The sequence below is a fragment of the Salvelinus sp. IW2-2015 genome, linkage group LG27 (genome assembly GCF_002910315.2).
Source record: "Salvelinus sp. IW2-2015 linkage group LG27, ASM291031v2, whole genome shotgun sequence".
NCBI classification, from domain to species: Eukaryota; Metazoa; Chordata; class Actinopteri; order Salmoniformes; family Salmonidae; genus Salvelinus; species Salvelinus sp. IW2-2015.
The window spans coordinates 23,774,699-23,799,198 of NC_036867.1; the positions used below are offsets into that span (position 1 = coordinate 23,774,699).

The following is a 24,500-nucleotide window of genomic DNA, read 5'->3' on the forward strand; positions in this document are numbered from 1 at the left end:
GTCCGACCGCAATTGATTTGATTGTGCTCAGACTTGCTGCATTGTTAAAAAAAAATTGAATTTGTGAAATAGTTTATCCGACATGTGGTTGTGTGAGGCTTGGTGCTCAAGGAATCAGTAGGCTTTTAAACAAACACTCAAACAGAAGCAGGATCTGTCTTATTTCTGTAGATATATATGGATGATTTAAAAAGCCAGGCACATTTAACAGTTAGGCTATTGATTATAGACCTAATTATGTTGGCGTTTCCACTCTCCTCACTTTTTTTAGACAATTAAGGCAAGGGCTGTATTCTCGTCTCCTAACTTCACTGCTTCCACCTCCACCTTGATGTCAACACCAATATGCTGGTTAACTTTGCTATTACACACATAGCAACATGGTCTAGGAAAAGGCGCCAATTCAACAGCGTACGGATGTTTCAGAACCGTGGACAGCGACCGCTATCCAATGCTGGAGAAAGCGCGTTTGTTATAAAATAATTGTTTTATTAGTGTTGCACCATTGTTCTTACGTAATATAACCATATACAATTTCAGTAGCACATGTCAGAGTGATGGACTGCGCCATCCCCACAGCCTCAAGAATCAGGACAGGTCTCTGGTACATCATGATTATTATTGTATTTTTTGCTACTGCTTGACTAAAGAAATCTCAGTCGACCACCAGCCTATCAATCAAACAACCGACCAGTCGACTAAATGGGGTCAGCCATTTAGTTACAGTTCAGACTTGGTGAGAAGTGTGTATCGGTGTTAGCCAAACACAGACACACACAGCCTGTGTGTGATGTGGTGTGTGTGTGTGTGTATGCAGAAGGCACGGGCACAGGGATGCTACCTTCCATTATTGGTTTTAAATTACTGTAATAATATATTCCATACTGCCTCATTTGCATATTATGTACCTAATTTGCATAATATCGCATTTTATTTTTATTTGAATTATCTCTGTGTTCTACATCAGCCCTGAACATGTCATAACAATATGACCACCATATCTTGAGATATTGGACAAAACGTGTTGAATTTAAAAATCAATGTGATTTTGTGCCATTATTGACTAGGGATTAACATTAACCTGTCTGCAACCTTTTTGACCTTTTCCGATCACTTGAAAATAAAAATCTATCTATCTATATAACATGGGATACAAAGTATAACACTAGAACCAAAGTTTCATTTTGTCCCCAGACATCCTAATATAAGGGAATAGACTGGCATTTGAGCTGCATCCCTAGCCTGAGTTCTACACTAAATCACTCTAAGAATAACTGGAACCAAATCCATGAATCCCTTGTAAAAAGAGAGAGAGGTTCTTTTGGCATAGCATAGCGGTGATAAACAAAGAGTGGACATGCTCTATGGAAAGCCTTTAATATGTTTGTTAATCTACCATTCACCACATGAGGAATGGATGAGATAACAACATGGTTTGGCTTTAAGGGACCATATGGGACAATGGGAGATAAATTGAAGTGTGTCCTTGGAGTGAAACAATTTATTGAAATACATTCAGTTGACTAGATGTATAGCGAATGAATTATGAACAGTAGCTCAGAGAGTACATAGAGGGGATTTTTACTCGGCGTGACATTGGCCTGCTCTCGTCAACAGATGTCCTGGGTGACACAGGAAAGGACAGAGTAGAAAAAGAGAAAAAAGGGGATTCTTACAGTTTAATTCGGACCCCTTTCATGAACGGAGGAGGGATTTCATTTTGAAGGTCAATTTGAATATACAGACAAGTTGTGGCTTTTGCTCTCTGTCTCTGTAAAGATTACAATCTTAATTACTTTCTTAATTATCTGTGATTCTCAGGAAAACCGTGAGTCATGTCACTTTTACACAATCACAGGCCTTGGAAAATGTAGACCGACATCTTCACTCTCATAATTACACGTGACACTGATTCGCAAGTGTCTTTTTGCTGACATTTGGAGGAAAAAGACCACCTTCAGCACATACAAGCTCTATAATAATAGCCTATATCTAATTCCAGTGGCTTGGAAATGTGAACAGATCAGCCTTTCCTTGTCCACTTCTGCAGACTTATAGGACGGTCACATTCCCAAGATTTACGTTTATCGTTTTCCAATGAAATAGGGCTGGCTTGTGGAAGCTGCCAACATCATTTCTGTAGGATGCTTGGAGCAGAGCCTGCAATAAATATGGTTTCACCTTCACATAACACACTGCTCCACAAGGCATTTCCCCTGGTGGATCAATTAAGCATTTAGCTAATCAAAAGGAAAGTGTCCGTAGGAAGAATAAGGATAGACATAACAGCAATATGCGTTTGAGCAAATCCAATCGGTTTATCAATCATTGGGCAAATGGACCGGATGTATGGGTTAGCTTTCCCAGGTTAGAACTGGGTTAGGCTACCTGTCTCATATACTGTAGGTCACCATGTCTGTTGGTTACTGAATAGCTAGCAGCCTTGAACACCATTAGCATTAGAACAAACATGATCTGACCAAGAGGTTTGCCACACTTGGTCACGTGGCCTTCTATGGTAAGAGCCCAGGTGGGACCGGAGCGTGGTTGAGCCTAGATAGGCCATCACCAACCCCGCAGAAGCCTCCAGACTTAAAGCCCCATTTTTCAAATTTGTTACGTTACAGCCTTATTATAAAACTGATCAAATAAAAAATGTCCTCAATCTACACACAACACCCCATAATAACAAAGCGAAAACAATGACATTTTCGCAAATGTATACTTTCTTTTTTTTGTGTTCAGAACCTTTGCTCAGACTCAAAATTGAGCTCATGTGCATCCTGTTTCCATTTATCATCCTTGAGATGTTTCTACAACTTGATTGGAGTCCACCTGTGGTAAATTAAATGTATTGGACATGATTTGGTAAGGCACACACTTGTTTATATAAGATCCCACAGTTGACAGGTCATGTCAGAGCAAAAACCAAACCATGAGGTCGAAGCAATTGTTGGTAGAGCTCCGAGACAGGATTGTGGCGAGACACAGATCTGGGGAAGGGTACCAAAAAAATGTCTGCAGCAATGAAGGTCCCCAAGAACACAGTGCCCTCCATCATTCTTAAATGGAAGAAGTTTGGAACCCCCAAGACTCTTCCTAAAGCTGTCCGTCCGGCCAAACTGAGCAATCGGGGGAGACGGGCCATGGTCAGGGAGGTAATCAAGAACCCGATGGTCACTGACAGAGCTCGAGAGTTCCTCTGTGGAGATGAGGGAACTTTCCAGAAGGACAACCATCTCTGCAGAACTTCACCAAATCAGGCCTTTATGGTAGAGTGGCCAGACTGAAGCCACTCCTCAGTAAAAGGCACATGACAGCCCGCTTGGAGTTTGCCAAAAGGCACCTAAAAACTCTGACCATGAGAAACAAGATTCTCTGGTCTGAAGAAACCGAGAATAAATTGTTTGGCCTGAATGCCAAGCGTCACGTCTGGAGGAAACCTGGCACCAACCCTACGGTGAAGCATCGTGGTGGCAGCATCATGCTGGGGGGATGTTTTTCAGCAGCAGGGACAGGGAGACTAGTCAGGATCGAGGGAAAGATAAACGGAGAAAAGTACAGAGATCCTTGATGAAAACCTTCTCCAGAGCGCTCAGGACCTCAGACTGGGGATAAAGTTCACCTTCCAACAGGACAATGACCCTAAGCACACATCCAAGACAACGCAGGAGTGGCTTTGGGACAAGTCTCTGAATGTCCTTGAGTGGCCCAGCCAGAGCCCGGACTTGAACCCAATAAAACATCTCTGGAGACCTGAAAATAGCTGTGCAGCGACACTCCCCATTCAACCTGACAGAGCTTGAGAAAATCTGCAGAGAAGAATGGGAGAAACTCCCCAAATACAGGTGTGCCAAGCTTGTAGCATCATACCCAAGAAGACTCAAGGCTGTAACTGCTGCCAAAAGGTGCTTCAACAAAGCACTGAGTAAATGGTCTAAAATGTGATATCAGTTTATTCCCCTAAAAATAGTTTTTGCTTTGTCATCATGGGGTATTGTGTGCAGATTGATAAGGGGAAAAAAATATTAAATACATTTTAGAATAAGGCTTTAACGTAAAGGAAAACTTTCCGAATGCACTGTATGTTGTCTTTAATAGAACCCTATCTCAGTAAGGTCTGAGAACACTGTCATGGCTAGAAAATATTGGAAAGACTGAGAAAGACAGGATGAGAGCAAGAGAATAAGGTAAAGGGAGAGGGAGAGAGAGAGCAGGAGAAGGAAAGGTAAGGTCCAGCTGAGACAGCTGCCTGCTATTACTCCATTCCCCCTCCGCAGGAAATGAGAAATCATTTAGTACTGACAGGTACATGCTGAACCTTGCCATCTCTGCTCTAAAACCTAACAAATAATGTATTACAGCAGTTTAACATTAACCCTACGGCTCGCTGCACCTTTCTCTGCTGCCAAGGTTAGTCTCATACCTTTACAGTGTTTGTATGTCAAGGGTCTGTTGCCTCTGAGACAGGAAAAACATAACAGCAGACGAAAACTCCTAAAACATCCGAAGCACTTTTTTGGTCATGAAAAGCAGTAATTTAGAGGTCTCCTGTGAGCTGTAGAAGGCTTAGCATGTCCAACTTAAACTGAGGGACTATACAGTCACTCTCTCCACAGCGCTGGGTGAATGAGTCTAACCGCAACCAAAGGCCATAGAAAGAGTGACCACTGACCCATAAAAACCAGCAACCAGGGAGTGATCACATCACAAGAGGCCAGGAGTGGAATCTCCCTCTACTACCAAACAAGGAGAGGGACTATTCATCAAAAAGATGTTCAGATGGAGCAGTTTAGGCATCTTAAACTATTTGCTTCATTCATAGTGACATTAAAAGGTCTGATTTCAAAACATCAGCAGAAAGATGCACTGTAATCAGACTTCATGGGCTGAGATCAGAGAAACAGAATATCTCCTTGCTGCCTATAACATTCTAAGATCTGTCTAATGGTTCCTCTTCAGGGCAAAAATAAGCCCTGGATCTAGGTCGTTCTAAATAATCCAAACCCTATATACAATTCCACGAGACAATAAAAAATCCCCTCAGTGCAAATAATGCTGCACACTAGGGTTGGGCGGTAATCAAGATTTTCATACCTTTCTTTCTTTCACCCCAGGATTTACGGTATTACCAGTTTACTACACAAGTGGGCGCTAAAAATTCAAAATAGCATTCTGGTAATAGACACCCAATGGGCTAACAAAATTAGCGCAAGTAATAGCGAATTTGCTGCTAGCTAAACATGCGAACGAGCGCAAACAAAAATAAATGAATTGCAAAGACAGGCAATCCAGCTCATAAAATTATACATACAGTGCCTTCAGAAAGTATTCAGACCCATTGACTTTTCCAAATTTTGTGACAGCCTTATCCTAAATTGATTTTTTTTTTATAAATAAAAACTCTGCAATCTACACACAATACCCCATAATGACAAAGCGAAAAAAGGTTTTTAGAAATGTTTGATAATTTATTAAAAATAAATTCATTAACACCTTATTTACATAAGTATTCAGACACTTTGCTATGAGACTCTAAATTGAGCTCAGGTGCATCCTGTTTCCATTGATCATCCTTGAGATGTTTCTACAACTTGATTCAACCTGTGGTAAATTCTATTGATTGGACACAAGTTGGAAATGCACACACCTGTCTATAGAAGGTCCCACAGTTGACAGTGCATGTCAGAGCAAAAACCAAGCCATGAGGTCGAAGGAATTGTCCGTAGAGGCACAGATCTGGGGAAGGGAACAAAACATTTCTGCAGCATTTTAGGTCCACAAGACCACAGTGGCCTCCATCATTCTTAAATGGAAGAAGTTTGGAACCACCAAGACTCTTCCTAAAGCTGGCCGCACGGCCAAACTGAGCAATCGGGGGAGAAGGGCCTTGGTCAGGCAGGTGACCAAGAACCCGATGGTCACTGACAGAGATCCTCTGTGGAGATGGGAGAACCTTCCAGAAGGACAAACAGCTCTGCAGCACCCCACCAAAATCAGGCTTTTATGGTAGAGTAGCCAGACGGAAGCCACTCCTCAGTAAAAAGAACATGACAGCCCGCTTGGAGTTTGCCAAAAGGCACCTAAAAACTAAATGTAGCTGGCTATAGTCCTTCTATGATAGGCCTAAACATTAGAAATGATGGCCATGCATCGTTTTTGCAAAAAAGATCTTGCTTTTTCATTATAAGCTCATTTACTTGTGTGGCTGCCAGCCAAATAGCGTTGCACTTCTGTTTTCATCTGATAATGAAGCTATTTTATGTCAAATGTGTTGCACTAATGTATTTTCTGCAAGGGAAAACGATAGTTGCATGTCCCTAATCACTCTGTTGAGGCAAAAAAAAAAACACTTGACTTTCAATATAAAACAGGACCCCTGTCAATACACCTGCTCCCGCTTTCTCTTGTTGTGCCATTTACAAACAAACACGTGACTGGCTTCAACTGTGCTGGGGTACTAAGTAAGCTTCATAATATAAAATAATATGACAGGTGAAATAAGAACGCGATCGGTTTCATCGCCTAATGCATTGCAAAAGTTGACTGAAGGTATTTACTTAAAATTGCTACAAATATTCAAATGTATTGATAAACTTCAAAGAAATAGTTTCAACGGTATTGAAAAACCTTCCCGTGGCTATTTCCAAATGCCCTGGTATACAGTATACTGCCCAAGCCTACTGCACACACGCACGCACACACATACATACACACCAAAGCCTGCACAGGGAAGGAGGACAGAGTCAGTCGAAGGCAATGAAACAGGCTGTAATAAACAAGCAGTCAGCCTGTCTGCTGCCCTATTGTTTAGTCTGTGACAGAACAACAACCCCTCAGGCACAGGAACAGTCTCTTGCTGCTACTAGACAATTATTCCCAAGCACAGATGTCTAATTACTATAAAACATCTAGAGAGATGAGGAATGAACATATCACTGCCCTGAGCCCTCCCTTCACCTCCGACGACGTGAATTCCCTTCTTAATTATACTGAATTACCCCTGTAAGGCTATTCTCCTATAGTCATGATCCAGGTCATATCTTTGTGGCAGACATTTCTCAGTGAGCATTGGTGGTTCAGTATTGTCCCCATCACTATGGTGTCGCTCAGGGGTCAATTCTGGGCCCCATCCTTTTTTCGCTGTACATGCTTCCCCTTGGTGACATCATCCACAATCATAACATTCAGTTTCACTGCTATGAGGATGACACGCAGCTTTATTTACCAATCAGACCACGTGACCAAGCTAGCTTAGCTACCCTTCACAAGTGTCTTGCTGACATCAAAATGTTGGATGTCTGACAATTTTCTCCAGCTCAATGATAAGAAATCTGAGGTGGTTTTATTTGGCCCCCACCCTGCTAGAATCCAGATTGTAAATAATATTGGTAATTTGTCCACCAAAATAACCTGAAAACTTGGTGTCTTCTTTGACTCTGACCTAAACCTCCAGCTGCATGTAAAGAAGGTTGTCCAGTCCTGCTTTTATCATCTAAAAAATATATAGCTAAATTCAAGCCTCTTATTTCAGTCACTGATCTGGAGAAAGTTATACAGGCTTTTATTTCCTCATGCCTAAATGAATGTAACTCTTTGTATGCATGTCAGTCAGAAATCTCTCTATTGTCTATAGTTAAAGCTGCAGCATTTTAAACTGCATTTAGACAGGCACCAGAAAATCACAACTATTTTAGCTTCTCTACACTGACTACCAGTCACTTCAGTGAATAGATTCTAAAATTGTATGTATCACGTTTAAGGCTAGGCCCCATCATTATATATCTCCCCACGAGCCAGGACGCAGCCAGAGATCCTCTAGCAGGGAGGGCACTGCGGACCAGTCTAGGTTGAAAATAAAAGTAGACTGGGCATTTGCCATTAGGGCCCCTAGACTTTGGAATGGTTTGCCAGAGGCTATCAGGCTTGCTGATTCAGTGCCTTTTTTTCTTTCTTTTTTTATCATGTGGAAGACACACTTTTATACAGCTGCTTTTAATTAGCTATCTTTTTTATTCTCCTTCCTCCCGTCTTTATTTGTTAGTTATTATTGATGTGAAGCACTGTTACTTGAATTGAAAAGTGCTATAGAAAGTGATTATTATTATTATTATTATGCTGCTGCTACAGCTACTGTACCTTGTGATGATGTTAACTCGACATGGCTATTGACATCACGCATAGACATTTGTCAATGATGGACTAAAGCCAAGAAGAGAATGGAGCTCAGCTGAGAAGAGAGAACAGGGGTCTTATAGGTTTTCATAGTAGCCTAGATGATGGCCTGGGTTGTTCAAAGGGAGAGCCCGCATGGTGGATAAGAGCCTTTTATTGCAGAGGAACTGAAAGAACCTTTCGCCAATAAAAGAAGAAGCTCCTCCAGCATCACAGGACGGATGGCCTAGTTCTAGGCTGACCTGGAAGTGACCTCAATCTCTCAGACTGAGGCTTGTTCTTAGTAACACACACACTAGGGTTGAGTGGTATCTAGATATTCATACATTCCTGTACCATACCGGGTATACGGTATTACCAGCAGTGCATGCACACAAGCTGGTGCTATTTTTTCTCAAACATAAATAAAGATTGCTAACAAAGTATAAGCAAATTCCCATAGTGGATGCTAGCTAAATGCTAACAAGTGCAAGCGAACATAAACGAATTGCAAGGACAGACAACCCAGTTAAAAGTTATACAACTATCTCAAAAGGCTACTCACAGGTTGCTGCATAAAACAAATATTATACAGCAGGGATCTTGATCCAGATCCAGGAAGGGATTGATTGTCTCTGTTGTAAGCAAGAAGCTTGAACTTGCAAGCTAGACACTTAGCTAGAAAGTTAGAAAACCAAATACATAGCTGGAGCAAATTTAAATTTGGTACATCTTACACTGAACAAAAATATAAACATGTAAAGTGTTGGTCCCATGAGCTGAAATAAAAAAATCCCAGAAATGTTACATATGCACAAAAAGCTTATTTTGCGCAAAAATGTGTTTACATCCTTGTTAGTGAGCATTTCTCCATTTCGCCAAGATAATCCATTGACCTGACAGATGTGGCATATCAAGAAGCTGATTACACAGCATGATCACCTTGTGCTGGGGACAATAAAAGGCCACTAAAATGTGCAGTTTTGTCACACAGCACAATGCCACAGATGTCTCAAGTTGAGGAAGCGTGCAATTGGCATGCTGACTGCAGGAATGTTCATCAGAGCTGTCGCCAGAGACCAGCCAACCCGGACAGCTGATTTTCTGCAAACTGTCAGAAACAGTATCAGGGAAGCTCATCTGCACACTCGTCGTCCTCACCAGGGTCTTGACCTGACTGCAATTTGGCATCGTAACCGACTTCAGTGGGCAAATGCTCACCTTCGATGGCCACTGGCAAGCTGGAGAAGTGTGCTGAAGTCTTCACTAATGAATCCGGGGTGAGCGGTTTGCTGATGTCAATGTTGTGAACCGATGTGGAGGTGGAGTGATGGAATGGGCAGGCATAAGCTACGGACAATGAACATAATTACATCTTATCGACGGCAATTTGAATGCACAGATACACCGTGACGAGATCCTGAGGACCATTGTCGTGCCATTCATCTCCCACCATCATATCCTGTTACAGCATGATAATGCACAGCCCCATGTCGCAAGGATCTGTACAGAATTCCTGGAAGCTGAAAATGTCCCAGTTCTTCCATGGCCTATATACACTCAGACATGTCACACATTGAGCATGTTTGAGATGTTCTGTATCGACGAGTATGACAGTATGTTCGAGTTCCTGCCAATATCCAGCAACTTCGCACAGCCATTGAAGAGGAGTGGGACAACATTCCACAGGCCACAGTCAACAGCCAGATCCACGTTATGCGAAGGAGATGTGTCGCGCTGCAAGAGGCAAACGGTGGTCACACCAGATACTGACCGGTTTTCTGATCCATGCCCCTACCTTTTTTTAACGGTATTTGTGACCAACAGATGCACATCTGTATTCCCATCATGTGAAATCAATAGACTAGGCAGGGATCATCAAATAGATTTAGCGGCTGGACGATTTTTGGTGGAGCTGATGGTCGAGGGGCCGGAACATTTTCACAAATAATTTGTAGACTGCAAATTTACCACAAGAATGTTTGCCTAAAACAATCATTTCAAAGATTTCTTACATTTGTATATGATCACGTCTCTATTGGCGTGGGAATAGTTGGGAACAGATTTCTTAAATTAAAAATCACTTGGAGCTGATTTCCCGGTGTTTTTACAGTCTTATGCTCAACAATAAAAATAGATATAAGAAATCTTGGGGGGCCAAATAAAGCCACCACCAGTTGGGAAACACTGGATTAGGGCTAATTTATTTATTTATTTCAATTGACTGATTTCCTTTTATGAACTGTAACTCAGTAAAATCTTTGAAATTGTTGGATGTTGCGTTTATATTTTTGTTCAGTGTATATAGTTAACTTTAAGTTTGCCAGCTAAGTTAAGATATTTAGCTCGAAAATCATACTGTGGGTATTTCAAAATACCCCAGTATACAGCCTAAGCCTAACACACACATATACACACACACACAGTATCTCACAACCAGCTCCTCTGAGATTTAGAGTTTCACTCAGCTTCCTTTTATCAGTCGATAAAGATCAGACAGTGAAAATACTGCAGCGTCATCCTTGACCAAGTAGCCTGTATCCGGACCGACTGGCCACTCACATCCCATCCCACATCCCCTTAGAAGCAGCACTACAGTACTACAGCAGGGCCATCCTTAACAGAGTGGCAAGAAGGCCCATATCTATGGCCTACATCACTCACTTTTATGGAAGTAAGGTGGTGTAGGGTTTAACAAGACATTTTACTCATCAAGGGACACGACATTATACAACCATAAAACGATGAGGCCCACAAATCTCTGTCTGACTGGTGATGCATTGCAAGCAGGGCTCATTGTGCGGTCCTCAATGTACAGCATTTCCTTCAAATAGAATAGCGAGGCAAAGATTTTGGGTTGCCTTGCCTACTTGAGCAGCAAAACATCTTGCAAAATAAGAAAATACATTTTCAAGAGTTTTAACAAAGTACCTAAAATTCTATTCAAGCACAAAAAGTATATTTAAAATAAGAAAGAGCCTAGCTAGCTCCTAGGTCCACATCCCATTCTGTAATAGAGCATGAAATGCTGCTGTAGGGTTTAAAAAGAGCCAGCTGAGCTGCCATTCACCCGATTGTGTCATTTTCCTCTGAGCCAGTGCCATAGCTGGAGCAGATCCACTGACCAGGGGCGTCTGTGGTCTGCTCTGAGCGCCAGGCAGTTGGCCTGGTCTGGGACTGGGCCGGTGAGGCACTGCGGCAGGGTAGGCTGCCCGCCCCTGACACAGAGCACCCGCGCTGGGGAACGTCTGAGTAATGGCAGGGTAACCTGATCCAGCCGGAGGGAGGAAGGGAGGGAGAGAGTGAGCCATGCTGATGCCTAAATCATAGCAGGAAGATGGAGGGAGAGAGAGGGAGAGAGAGACCGAGAGAGGTTTGGGAGGAGGCCTGGAGACAAGAGGATAAAAGTAAACTAAACTTCCCCCTCCGCCTCTGAGCACACGCACATGCCACACCCACTGCTGGGCTGGGGAGTTACTCAGAAAGATGACAGGGAGTGGGCTTGGATTTCAACCTCACCACATGCCATGGCACAGACATATTTCAATCCAAAAAGCCCACATGAAACGAGCTAGGTCTACATTTTCTCCAATGCTTGCGCAATTGAGTGACTTAACAGGCATAGATTTGAAAAATATGAATAAATACAACTTAGAGGATTTAGAGGGGGAAAGCCCGGCACGTGTAGGCTAGTAATGGGTGTCTCTCTACTAGCCCGACCGATATGGGATTTAATCAGCTTTACATGATAACCACCAAAAACCAATCCTCTATAAATACAAAAGTAAATAAACACTTCAGTTTACCTTCTTAGATAGACACATTTTTATGTTGTATCGATGGCAGTGTATAAGAATGCAGAAGTGTTTGTGCACCACAAGCACACTGATAAACAAGAAAGTATTACATTTAGTCTCAAGTGAATCTGAAACTGCACTTGTCACAAGATAAAACAACACAGTGAAATCCTGTGACATGCAGTTCATAATGTCATCACTTTGTATTGAGTAGATTCACTACAGTGCTTTACAACAGTTAAAAGGTCATATAAATACTTTATGGCAATCATGCAATGAGAGTTTGTTCAGAGAACTTTTGAGGAGGGCTGGGAAACTCCATTGGAATTGTTAGTTTCCCATGCGTCGTCAATGGACCGTGCGGTACATTCCGTGCGATTGAGAAGATGGCACCGACAGAAAGGGCTGCCGTGCTTCTAGGAAATTTTGCCGTATTTCATTTCTTTAATGTATTATTTCTTACATTATTAGCATAGGAAATGTGTTATTACATACAGCCAGAAAGAACTATTGGATATCAGATCGGCCGTAACTCACCAGCACTACCAGCATTACAACCAGGAATACAACTTTCCCAAATCTGATCTTTTGTTCGCACCCCCCCAGGGTAATTAAACTGATTCCAGAGGCTGACCCAAAACACCGCCGGCGAAGGGGAGGTACTCAGAGTGGTCTTCTAGTCCGACTTAGGAGGCACGCACACTACCCACCGCTTCCGAGTATATTACTCGCTAATGTTCAGTCTCTGGATAATAGTTGATGAGCTCAGGGTGAGGATTTCTTTCCAGAGAGACATCAGAGATTGTAACATACTCTGTTTATCGGAAACATGGCTCTCTCGGGGTACTCTGTCGGAGTCAGTAAAGCCAGCAGGATTCTCAGTACATCGCGCAGACAGGAATAAATATCTCTCCGGGAAGAAGGACAGGGGTGTATGTTTCATGATTAACGACTCATGGTGTGATTGTGATAACATACAGGAACTCAAGTCACTTTGTTCACCCGAACTAGAATACCTCAAAATCAAATGCCGACCATATCGTCTCCCAAGAGAAGTATCTTCGGTTATAGTCACGGCCGTGTATATCCCCCCTCAAGCCGATATCACGGCGGCCCTTAAAGTACTCCACTGGACTTTATGCAAACTGGAAACCACATATCCTGAGGCCGCATTTATTGTAGTTGGGGATTTAAACAAAGCAAATTTGAGAAAAAGGCTGCCAAAGAACTAACACATTGACTGTAGTACTCACACTGCTAAAACACTCAACCACTGAAACTCCAACTTCCAGGATGCCTACAAGACGCTCCCCCGCCCTTCTTTCGGCAAATTTGACCATGACTCCATTGTGCTCCCCCTTCCTATAGGCAGAAACTCAAAAACAGGAAGTACCCGTGCTAAGGACTATTCAACGCTGGTCTGACCAATCGGAATCCACGCTTCAAGATTGTTTTGATCACGCAGACTGGAATATGTTCTGGTTAGCCTCCGATAATAACATTGACAAATATATTGATACAGTGACTGAGGTTATCAGGAAGTGTATAGGAGATGTTGTAACCACTGTGACTATTAAAACCTACCATAACCAGAAGCCGTGGATAGATGGCAGCATGTGCGCATAACTGAAAGCGCGAACCACCGCATTTAACCACGGCAAGGTGACTGGGAATATGGCAGAATACAAACAGTGTAGTTATTCCCTCCGCGAGGCAATCAAACAGGCAAAATGTCAGTATAGAGACAAAGTGGAGTCGGAATTCAACGGCTCAGACACGAGACTTATGTGGCAGGGTCTACAGACAATCACAGACTTCAAAAGGAAAACCAGCCACGTCGTGGACACCGACGTCTTGCTTCCGGACAAGCTAAACACCTTCTTCACCGCTTTGAGGATAACACAGCGCCACCAACACGGCCCCCTACCAAGTATTGTGGGCTCTCCTTCTCCGTGACCAAGACATTTAAGCGTGTAATCCTTCGCAAGGCTGCTGGCCCAGGCGGCATCCCTAGCTGCGTATTCAGAGCATGCGCAGACCAGCTGGCTGGTGTGTTTACGGACATATTCAATCTCTCCCTATCCCAGTCTGCTGTCCCCACATGCTTCAAGATGGCCACCATTGTTCCTGTATCAAAGAAAGCAAAGGTAACTGAACGAAATGACTATTGCACCGTTGCACTCACTTCTGTCATCATGAAGTGCTTTGAGAGACTAGTCAAGGATTATGTCACCTCCATCTTACCTGTCACCCTAGACCCACTTCAATTTGCAAACCGCACCAATAGATCCACAGACGATGCAATTGCCATCACACTGCCCTATCCCATTTGGTCAAGAAGAATACCCATTTAAGAATGCTGTTCATTGACTATAGCTCAGCATTCAACACCATAGTACCCTCCAATCTCATCAATAAGCTCGAGGCCCTGGGTCTAAATCCCGCCCTGTGCAACTGAGTCCTGGCCTTCCTGACGGGCCGCCCCCAGGTGATGAAGGTAGGAAACAACACCTCCACTTCGCTGATCCTCAACACTGGGACCCCACAAGGGTGTGTGCTCAACCCCCTTCTGTACTCCCTGTTCACCCATGACTGCTTGGCCACGCACGCCTCCAACTGAATCATCAAGTTTGCAGACAACACAGCAGTAGAAGGCTTGATTACCAACAATGACGAGACAGCTCTTTTCAACCTCAGGAGGCAGAAAATTTGGCTTGGCACCTAACTTTTACAGATGCACAATTGAGAGCATCCTGTCGGGCTGTATCACCGCCTGGTACGGCAACTGCACCGCCCGCAACCGCAAGACTCTCCAGAGGGTGGTGCGGTCTCCCCAATGCATCACCGGGGGCAAACTACCCGCCCTCCAGGAGTGTTAAATAACCATCACTAGCACATTAGAGGCTGCTGCCCTATATACATAGGCTGTTTCAAACACTTAAAAAAGACACACCTTTGTCCACTTACCCTCACCTTGTGCCCTTGGGGGAATCCCCGTCACCATCTTGGATGTCGGTCCAAACGATTAGCCAAACAAGGGAAGTTCGCAACATAAACCCACGTTTTTGATCGAGTTTGCGAGTGTACAATTATGTTCACTTCGGGGACTGAAACGCCCCATAATTCAATTCGCAATGATTGTACATCCGCTAAGAAAAGTCTGCTGAAACTTAAAACCTCAATGTCAATATGGATAAGTCAGCATAGTAAGTAAGTAAAAACTAATGTAAAAAGGTAAAAAATGTTGATACTAATGCACATGACGGCACAAACACGTCTCGTAGAAGTAATTATGTTTTTGTTTGGTTAGCTTTTGGAAATTGTAGAACATTTTCCTTCTTCAGAAGTTCCAGCTAGGCAGGCTAACATTAGTTAGCTAATTAATTTGCTAGCTATCATACAGTAGGCGTATATTAACTATATCATTATTAAGATAAGTAGACACGCAATCATAATTGACTGTAGCGCAATAACATCTGCTAAACACGTGTATGTGACCAATAAAATTTGATTTGGGAGTCAATTGAGCGCTAGCTCAAAAACCCAACATTAGCATGAATTTAGTTTACAAGAACTACAGTAGAAATAGTTAACTTGTTTACTGTAATATCATATAGCTTTGTAATCGTGACATGTACTTGAGGAAAATAGGCAAATTTCTCGACTAATACCCTTACTTTGGAGAAGAGATTGCGTGACAATTAGCTTAGCAACCGCGTGACACACCATGACAACGTGAACGCGATTGGTCTAGAGTCAGCTGTGTGAGGCATTATACATTCCTCCATTCATTGCCCAATAGGAAGGAAGAGAGATGACAAGAAACGATTCGGTTGACCGTTTTATGTGTGGATTAATTGTCGGAGTAGAGGACCTTGTGCATTTCGGGTAAAATAACAACTCAATGTTTATATCCCAGGACATATTAGCTAGCAACAGCAAGCTAGCTAAATAGGACAAATTAGCTAGCAAGTGCAAGCTAGCTTGCTAAATTGCTATAAATGTTTAATGCTTTTCGACCTGTCCCAAAATTCATGTAATTGGTTCAGAGTTTGTTGTGATATTTTAACTTGCGTGTCGTGATCGCGTTTGGTGTGGGGGGACAAAATAAATGTATGCACGATGGTTCACACGCGCAGCCGGTTTGGGTTCCGTGTAAGGTAGAATCGCTTGATATTTCATGAAATACCTTTCAGGATAATCTATAGGCTAAATTGAGGACAGGTTGGTAAACTTCTTTTACAGATGTTTTCACCATTCAAGCTGATAAAAAGTGAGAGAAATAAAGCTTTTACATTCAATAACTCATTGTGCAGAAAAATTCAGAAGTAGGTTTGGCGAGGGAATGCCACTGTTTGGAGCTACATCCACACCCCATAACCAGCAGATTAGGCTGCAGCGAGCTAGGCTGCAGGAAAGGACAATCGGCTGGTAAACTGGATAGCAGGCCAGCTATTTAAATCAAGTCAAATTTTATTTGTCATGCGCAGAATAAAAACAGGTGTAGACCTTACTGTGAAATGCTTACTTACAAACTTCTTTAGACTAATTGAGTATCTGGAGCATCAACATTTGTGGGTTCGATTACAGGCTCAAAATGGCTAGAAACAAAACAATTTGACAGTCTATTCTTGTTCTGAGAAATAAAGGCTATTCCATGTGAGAACGCTGTGCACTATTCCCTTCACAGAACAGCGCAAACTGGCTCTAACCAGAATAGAGAGAGGAGTGGGAGGCCCCGGTGCACAACTAAGGAAGAGGACAAGTACATTAGTGTCTAGTTTGAGAAACCGACGCTTCACAAGTCCTCATCTGGCAGCTTCATTAAATAGTACCCGCAAAACACCAGTCTCAACGTCAACAGTGACGAGGCGACTCCGGGATGATGGCCTTCTAGGCAGAGTTCTCTCTCAGACTGGCCAATAAAAAGAAAAGATTAAGCCGGGCAAAATAACACAAACACTGGACAGTGGCCCTCTTCAAATGCCAACAGACATCGACCCGATGTCTAGTTTAACGCAGATGTGCAAAATCGAGGTCAAAGCTGACGTGCATACTAATATAACGTAGGTACATGACATAATGACGCCACGTAAAATTTTGCACTACACGTGCAACACAGCATTCCTAACCTAGCCCACAATGTCTGCAATGTCTGCCGTGTGGATTAGAGGTCAACCGATTAATCGGTTGACCTTAGTCTTAATCGTAGATCGTCCAGTTTGTTTTCCAATGATTACACATTGGCCAATAATACGGAGGGTAGTGGTGGTTTACCTAGTCGTCGGCAAAATCTTACAAGGCATCCCGCCCTCCTCCCACTTTTTATTTTCTTCACGCGGATGATGGGGATTTGGGCCTTGTCTCGACAAAGCAGTATATCCTTCGCGTCGGACTCATTAAAGAAAAAATATTTGTCCAGTTTGAGTTGTTCTGATGTCCAGAAGCTATTTTTGGTCATAAGAGACAGTAGGAGCAATATTATGTAAAAAGAGTTACAAAAAATGTGAGAAAAAAACGAACAAAATAACACAGTTGATTAGGAGCCCGTAAAACGGCAGCCATCCCCTTCTAAATTAAGTTCCAGACTAAATTAAATGCAGCCTCTGTATTTATCGCCCTTTTTGTGAACCCTTTTATTTGAATAAATATGCCAGCCTTGCCTGGTTTAAGACGTGCCTCTGTGTATTGAATCTCTCACTGTTCCTCATCATTGCCATCCAACCAGCCACACCTAGTGATTCATTACATAGGCTATCAAAATTTAGCAAAATGGTAATACTAATATTTTTCATTGTGTAAATTTAGCTAAGAATCATACTGGGGCATAACCATTTTGACAGCAAGATTACACCATCAATGACCATATCATTGAGAATGCATTACACACAAAATACAGAATGTACTGTGTATATTTTGGCATGTAGTCTCACCGTGCATAGCATCTCTCAGTTCATACCATGAAATGATACTCTTCCTGTACAACCTAACTATTCTCCAGAACTAACTCTAGAACTAACTATTCTCCAGACTTGGCACACGTCTAACATACTTTCTTGTTCTTTCATTTAAAATGTACTGACTGCATTTAAGATGAGTAGAGTTTAGCTCTAGTTCAGGGTTGTACTCATTAGTCCAAACACTTGCAAAATGTTTTGTTTTGTTACTAAAATGAGGGTTTCTATTAGACAAATCCAAATTCGTTCCGTTTAAGAAACATTTTGCAACAGAATCGGTGGAATGAATACACCTCTCCTTTCTTTCTTGAGATTCGGGATGTGATATAGTTGGGAGTCAAACAGTAGAGTTGAGCACTAGTTCAATTTCAGTAAAGCAATTTCTCTCCATTCTCTCTTACATCATACGAGCGATATTGACTTGGTTATGATTGACCGGAAATGTTAAATAAACAGCCATTCCTCCTTAACTCTCTCTCCCCTCCCTCACCTCTCTCTTCCCATTTCCCCTCTCTCCCCCTCACCACATGTGAAACCACACTGTAGTGCCTAACATGCCAAAGTAAACGTCCCACATCTTTCAAACAGTGTGTTTACACTAGATCAGAGTCCCACATTTCCACTGGATAACACTGTACTGTATCTGACCTTATTACTAAAAACTGAGGGAATATATTTTCAGTGTTACAGGAAAGAAATGCATTAGGCATAATTAAGAATACTTTATCATTAGCATTGCATGCTATTCGTTTGCCTGGCTACCCAAACGCTATGCCACACCCACGGATGTTAGTTTCTTCTCCGTAGTCTGGATCTGATTACAACCCCGACGACCTCCCATTGTAGACTGTCTGATTAGTCGCAGAAACCGATGGGTTGGGCCAGAGCCAGAACACACGTGGGTAAAGCGGCGTTTAAAAATGTGTCATTGGCTTTGATATTCTGATTGGTTAGATTATCCAACCGCTTTGTTTTGTACAACACCCCTCGTTTTGATGTGACCACAAACGACTTAAATTATGGCAGTCTCAGACTGAAGTATGCTAGCTAGTGAATGATAGAGCAGCAGAATAATTCAGTTTGAGTTGTCAGGCAAGCTATTCATAGGACTGTGGTCCATTTGATAGAGGTAGAAGTAGGTATATTTGTCCACATGCTGCTTGAGGGAAAGCAAAACAAACACCATAGATTTGGTAAGGAAATCACCCTGGAACACAACACAAACATGTAAGGAGACATTTTCATCACTCTGTCCAGGGCTAAGATTTGAGATGTCTTTCCCATTAGTGGAAAGTTCCCCCCTGCCATCAGAAAGCCACTTCAGTGAATCACACCATAGCCCTCCCTTGGTGTGTCCTCAGAAACACTGACAGTGCATATTCAGTGTTGCTCCAGACATTTAGGCCTTACTGCCATTCATCTGACTGCATGCTGTTCTTTTCCTCTGTCATCAAGAAACAGGACATGCAATGTTAAGGGGGGCATGTTTAACAATAACATGCATCATAATAAGTTAACATTGCGCTAACAAATGGCAGTACCTTCAAAGTACTTCCAAGAAGTAACTACTTCCGAGAAGTAACCTCTTCCCCAAGCTAATTGCACATGAGTGGAAGTGAAATCATCCCGTGAGAAAAGCCTTGCTACAGGTGGACTTCCAATTCTCTTTTACAAAACAACTTAGTGAACGTTTCTACTGTTTTCTTTTACTAGAAATAATTCAATCGGCCCAATGAAACTATTGCATGGGGGATTTGTCTATATAGGCCAGGCAACCATCAGTGCAAATAAGCATTTCGCTACACTCGCAATAACATCTGCTAACCATATGTATGCGACCAATACAATTTGATATTTATGGCACCTGTAGCCCTATAAATGACGCGCGGCGTCATTTATAGGGCTATGGCACCTGCACAGGTAAATGTAGTATCAGTATACAGTGCATAAAACTACCCAGATACATGATTGGTATCATATAGATTTTCCAATTGCAACTACGAAAGGCATAAAGCTAATCTGTTTTCTGATCTTGTCTGATCCTGAAAGTGCCATGGACGACTGACCTATATGACGTGTGCTGATATGACTGTAAATACACGGCTGTCGTGTTTGCAAAGGAGTGGAAAGCACACATTCGCAGATATTTCGCACACCTAAATAAACGGATAGTACACTGGTTATTTATGATTTCCTGATTTACAATGTTATGGAAAGGCCTAAGCCTGCTATCGCTCTCTATCGTTACATTCCTATTGGCTGAAATGACCTCCGTAATACAATACAGCAAGCCCATTGGGTTAGGCTTTGACGAAATTGTCGAGGTATTTTAAGACATCTCACCTGTATCCCCAGTTGTTTTGGAGGCTTCTTCGTTAATTTGTAAATTGCGACATATTCAATTCTTGCAGAACGGCGGATCTTCCTAACTGTTTCTCGACAGACATTTTGAGCAGTACCTCGAGCCAGGGACGGCAGGTGAGAGAGTAGTAAGTAGACCGTGTTTCAATTCAAATTGTAGTCAAATGTCCGCTGTTAATAGTGAGAAAATGTGATACTGTAAATATAGTATGCTTTGATTACAATATTTTTCACGCATATTGTAAAGAATGGAATGTGTCGCAATCGCATAGTTTCCCGAAACCCTCTTTTCGAGTGGAATGGTATGGCTCGTAGAATGTAGCCAATAAGCGGCGTTGAAATGTAAACCTCCAATGTTGTCAAGAGGAAAGGGGTTGTCCTTTGCCTGACGCTTGCACATACAGTGGAGGGAATGATGAGAACATGAGTACATGTTTGAGAGGACAGCTCTGCAATGTTCTATGCTGCCTGTCAAGATCTGTACACACAATATAACAGCCTATGCCAGCCTTGGTTACAATATATGTGGATTTCGCATAGGCCTAGGTTTAGGTTTATTAGAACATCTTGGTAAATACTGCAGAAACATCCATAAGTGACTATAGTTGGACCACAAACAGTTTGGGTGTCATTATTTTTCATAAAAAGAAACACTACAGTAGGTTTAATCAAATAATGAGAAGCCTTATTGTTCTGTTGTGTTAGTAAAGTATAGTAGTTGTAGTAGTACTAGTAGTGATAGTGATAGTAGTAGTGGTAGTACTAGCAGTAGTAGTAGTACGCTATTCTGATGACAGTTCCATGATAGACGCACACCATGTTGCTCCTGTAACATGTATGTGTATTCAGTTCCACAAACACACACACACACAAACAGCACACACATTCGTTCACAGCTTCTGGGTCCCTGGCAGCTCCCTGAGGGTGTAGAACAGTATGCTTCTGACTTCCTGGATGTATTCAGGCGTAATGTTTTTAGTTTTGCTGCGATCGGAGTCACTTCAGGCTACACATGTCCTGTTCAGTTAACCACTGTCACAGGCTTTAGTGAATGGTCCCTGGCAGGTGGTGTTGCTCACTGCTGCGGCTGTGTAGTGAGGCAGAGAGAGATAGAGGGGGTCTTTCACAGCCTGAGCGAGAGAGACATGCTGGGGCTGCCCTGCTGCTGAGGAATCCCCTTCACACAGACATACATGCACGCACGCACAGAGGCACACACACACACATTCTCTCTCAGTCTCACATACAAAATAAGGTGTACAGATGTTATTATTGAAAACGCATATTACAGGCTAAAGCATAGTTTGCTTCCTATAGGATATTTTTAGTGTTGGTGAAATACAGTTACAGGTAGTGTATAATGAACGATGTGCTATCATTCATGCTGATAGCGATCCAGAGGCAGCTTATCAATATTTCACATCTCCCAAAGCAGCAAGCGAAAAACATAGGTGACTACCTTCTAATGACTTACCGAGGCAGCATTCATTTTTCCCTCAGACAGATTATTGACGTTGAATAGATTACGACTCCCAGAGATCCTATGAAATTATTAATATGTTTAAATATGAAATTCTATGTTACTATATATTACTAGTATTACAGAGCCATGCATAGAGTTCCTGTGCCTATGCACAATAGACTTGGGGAAAGTAGGTGGCACTTCACAACTTTTTGTGATCAATACCTAAATCTTTGCTTCATCACCAAATAGAATTAAGAATGGGCTGTGCTGTGGCAGTAATGACAATATTGATCGGTTCACAGAAGCCCTTTCAGGTGTTTGGCTGGAAATCACAAAGTGTCTTCCATGGATGGATAGGGTGAAGGGGGAGTGAGAGACAGAGACAGGAGGTTTGCCCATTTAGTCAGGCAATCCTTACCCATTACGAGTCACATACATATATTCAGACCCCTTGACTTTTTCCAAATTTTGTTACGTTACAGCCTTATTTAAAAAATCCTCAGTAATCTACACACAATACCCCATAATGACAAACCCGAAAACAGGTTTTTAGAAATTTTAGCAAATTTATTACAGCTAAAAAACAGATACCTTATTTACATAAGTATTCAGACCCTTTGACTCAAAATTGAGCTCAGGTGCATCCTGTTTCCATTGATCATCCTTGTTTGATGTTTCTACAACTTGATTGGAGTCCACCTGTGGTAAATTCAATTGATTGGACATTATTTGGAAAGGCACACGCTTGTCTATATAAGGTCCCACAGTTGACAGTGCATGTCAGAGCAAAAACCAAGCCATGAGGTTGAAGGAATTGTCCATAGAGGCACAGATCTGGGGAAGGGTATCAAAACATTTCTGCAGCATTGAAGGTACCCAAGAACACAGTGTCCTCCATCATTCTTAAATTGAAGAAGTTTGGAACCACCAAGACTTCCTAGAGCTTGCCGCCAAGCCAAACTGAGGAATCGGGGGAGAAGGGCCTTGGTTAGGGAGGTGACCAAGAACCCAATGGTCACTCTAACAGTGCTCTTCAACCTCAGGAGGCTGAAGAAATTCGGCTTGTTACCAAAAGCACTCACAAACTTCTACAGATGCACAATCGAGAGCATCCTGTCGGGCTGTATCACCGCCTGGTACGGCAACTGCTCCGCCCACAACGGTAAGGCCCTCCAGAGAGTAGTGAGGTCTGCACAACGCATCACCGGGGGCAAACTACCTGCCCTCCAGGACACCTACACCACCCGATGTCACAGGAAGGCCAAAAAGATCATCAAGGACAACAAATACCCGAGCCATTGCCTGTTCACCCCGCTATCATCCAGAAGGCGAGGTCAGTACAGGTGCATCAAAGCGGGGACCGAAAGACTGAAAAACAACACTTTGTATTCTATCTCAAGGCCATCAGACTGTTAAACTGTTAAACAGCCACCACTAACATTGAGTGGCTGCTGCCAACATACTGACTCATCTCTAGCTACTTTAATAATGAAAAATTGATGTAATAAATCTATCACTAGCCACTTTAAACAACGCCACTTTATATAATGTTTACATACCAAACATTACTCATCTCATATGTATATACTGTACTCTATACCATCTACTGCATCTTGCCTATGCCGTTCGGCCATCGTTCATTCATGTATTTTTATGTACATATTCTTATTCGTTCCTTTACACTTGTGTGTATAAGGTAGTTGTTGTGAAATTGTTAGGTTAGATTACTTGTTAGATATTACTGCATGGTCGGAACTAGAAGCACAACGATTTCGCTACACTCGCATTAACATCTGCTAACCATGTGTATGTGACAAATAAAATAATAATCAATAAAATTTATTTGATTTGTATATATGCAATCAACCATTCATATCATTTAATTTGACCCAAAACCAAAACAAGGAGTTACTTTTCATAGCAATTTTTTGCAGCTTTATGCAGGTAGAGGATGATCTTGCAAAGATTCCCATGCCAATTCTCTCTTACCACAAATACAAATAATTTAGGCTCCAGTACCATGCTCATTATGTCAGTGTAGTGAGGGTGTTTTGATGTTTGGAGATGAAATGCTTTGAGATTAAATATGCATTTTTTTAGATTGGTTAATTATGTATGTATGTGTCCACTGTCAAGTTGAAACTCATGCTCCTCTGATGGTGTTATTTCAAGCGCACCTTTATGCCAATGGTGCGGAATACATTTCCCCCTTATTATAGGGATTTCTTAGGTACACTCGTATGCAACCTTATGGAAATGAGGAGAGTGTATAACACACCTCATTGGTGTTTTTCAAACATATTCTATCTATGGACAGTTTTGTCCCATCCAAGCCATGCTGTTAAGGTGGGTTGAGTATTAGATATTTTCTGTGGGGCCATGTTCAATAACAGATCTAGAGGCACTGAAGGAAACAGCATAGAAATACTCACCCACAGCCCATTGACTCGAATGGGGATGTCCATTCTAGAAATTATATTTCTATGGCCGAGAGGCTCAAACATCTGGGACCTGGAGGGATGAACAAAATTCGATTCCCCCCCCTCGCCTCTTTCTGTCCCTCTCTCTCTGCACCTCTATTTCTCCTCCGAGCGATCAAGGCAAGGCAGTATGCCCTCCCTCGATCGCACTCTCCAGAGCTGTAAAACATTAAAATGAATTTAAAGTGACTTTTGGTGTATGGCTTGCGTTACTCCACGGAGTCTACGTATACTCAGTTGGTGGTCATGGTTTTACTCTTTAGGTGCAGGTCTGTGTTGAGTGAGT

The 24,500-nt window shown here is 42.3% G+C and overlaps 1 protein-coding gene across 2 annotated transcripts in view; it reads right to left on the reverse strand.

The window, feature by feature from the left end:
* The window catches only part of LOC111953748 (zinc finger protein 438), a 103,212-nt gene extending 82,744 nt beyond the window's left edge, over positions 1–20,468 (reverse strand). For both annotated transcript variants that reach the window (XM_023973215.2, XM_023973216.2), the window contains exon 1: positions 20,252–20,468. The gene's annotated coding sequence lies outside the window, so the exon portion shown is untranslated. The remainder of the gene's footprint in view (positions 1–20,251) is intronic.
* Between the last annotated feature and the right edge of the window lie 4,032 nt (positions 20,469–24,500).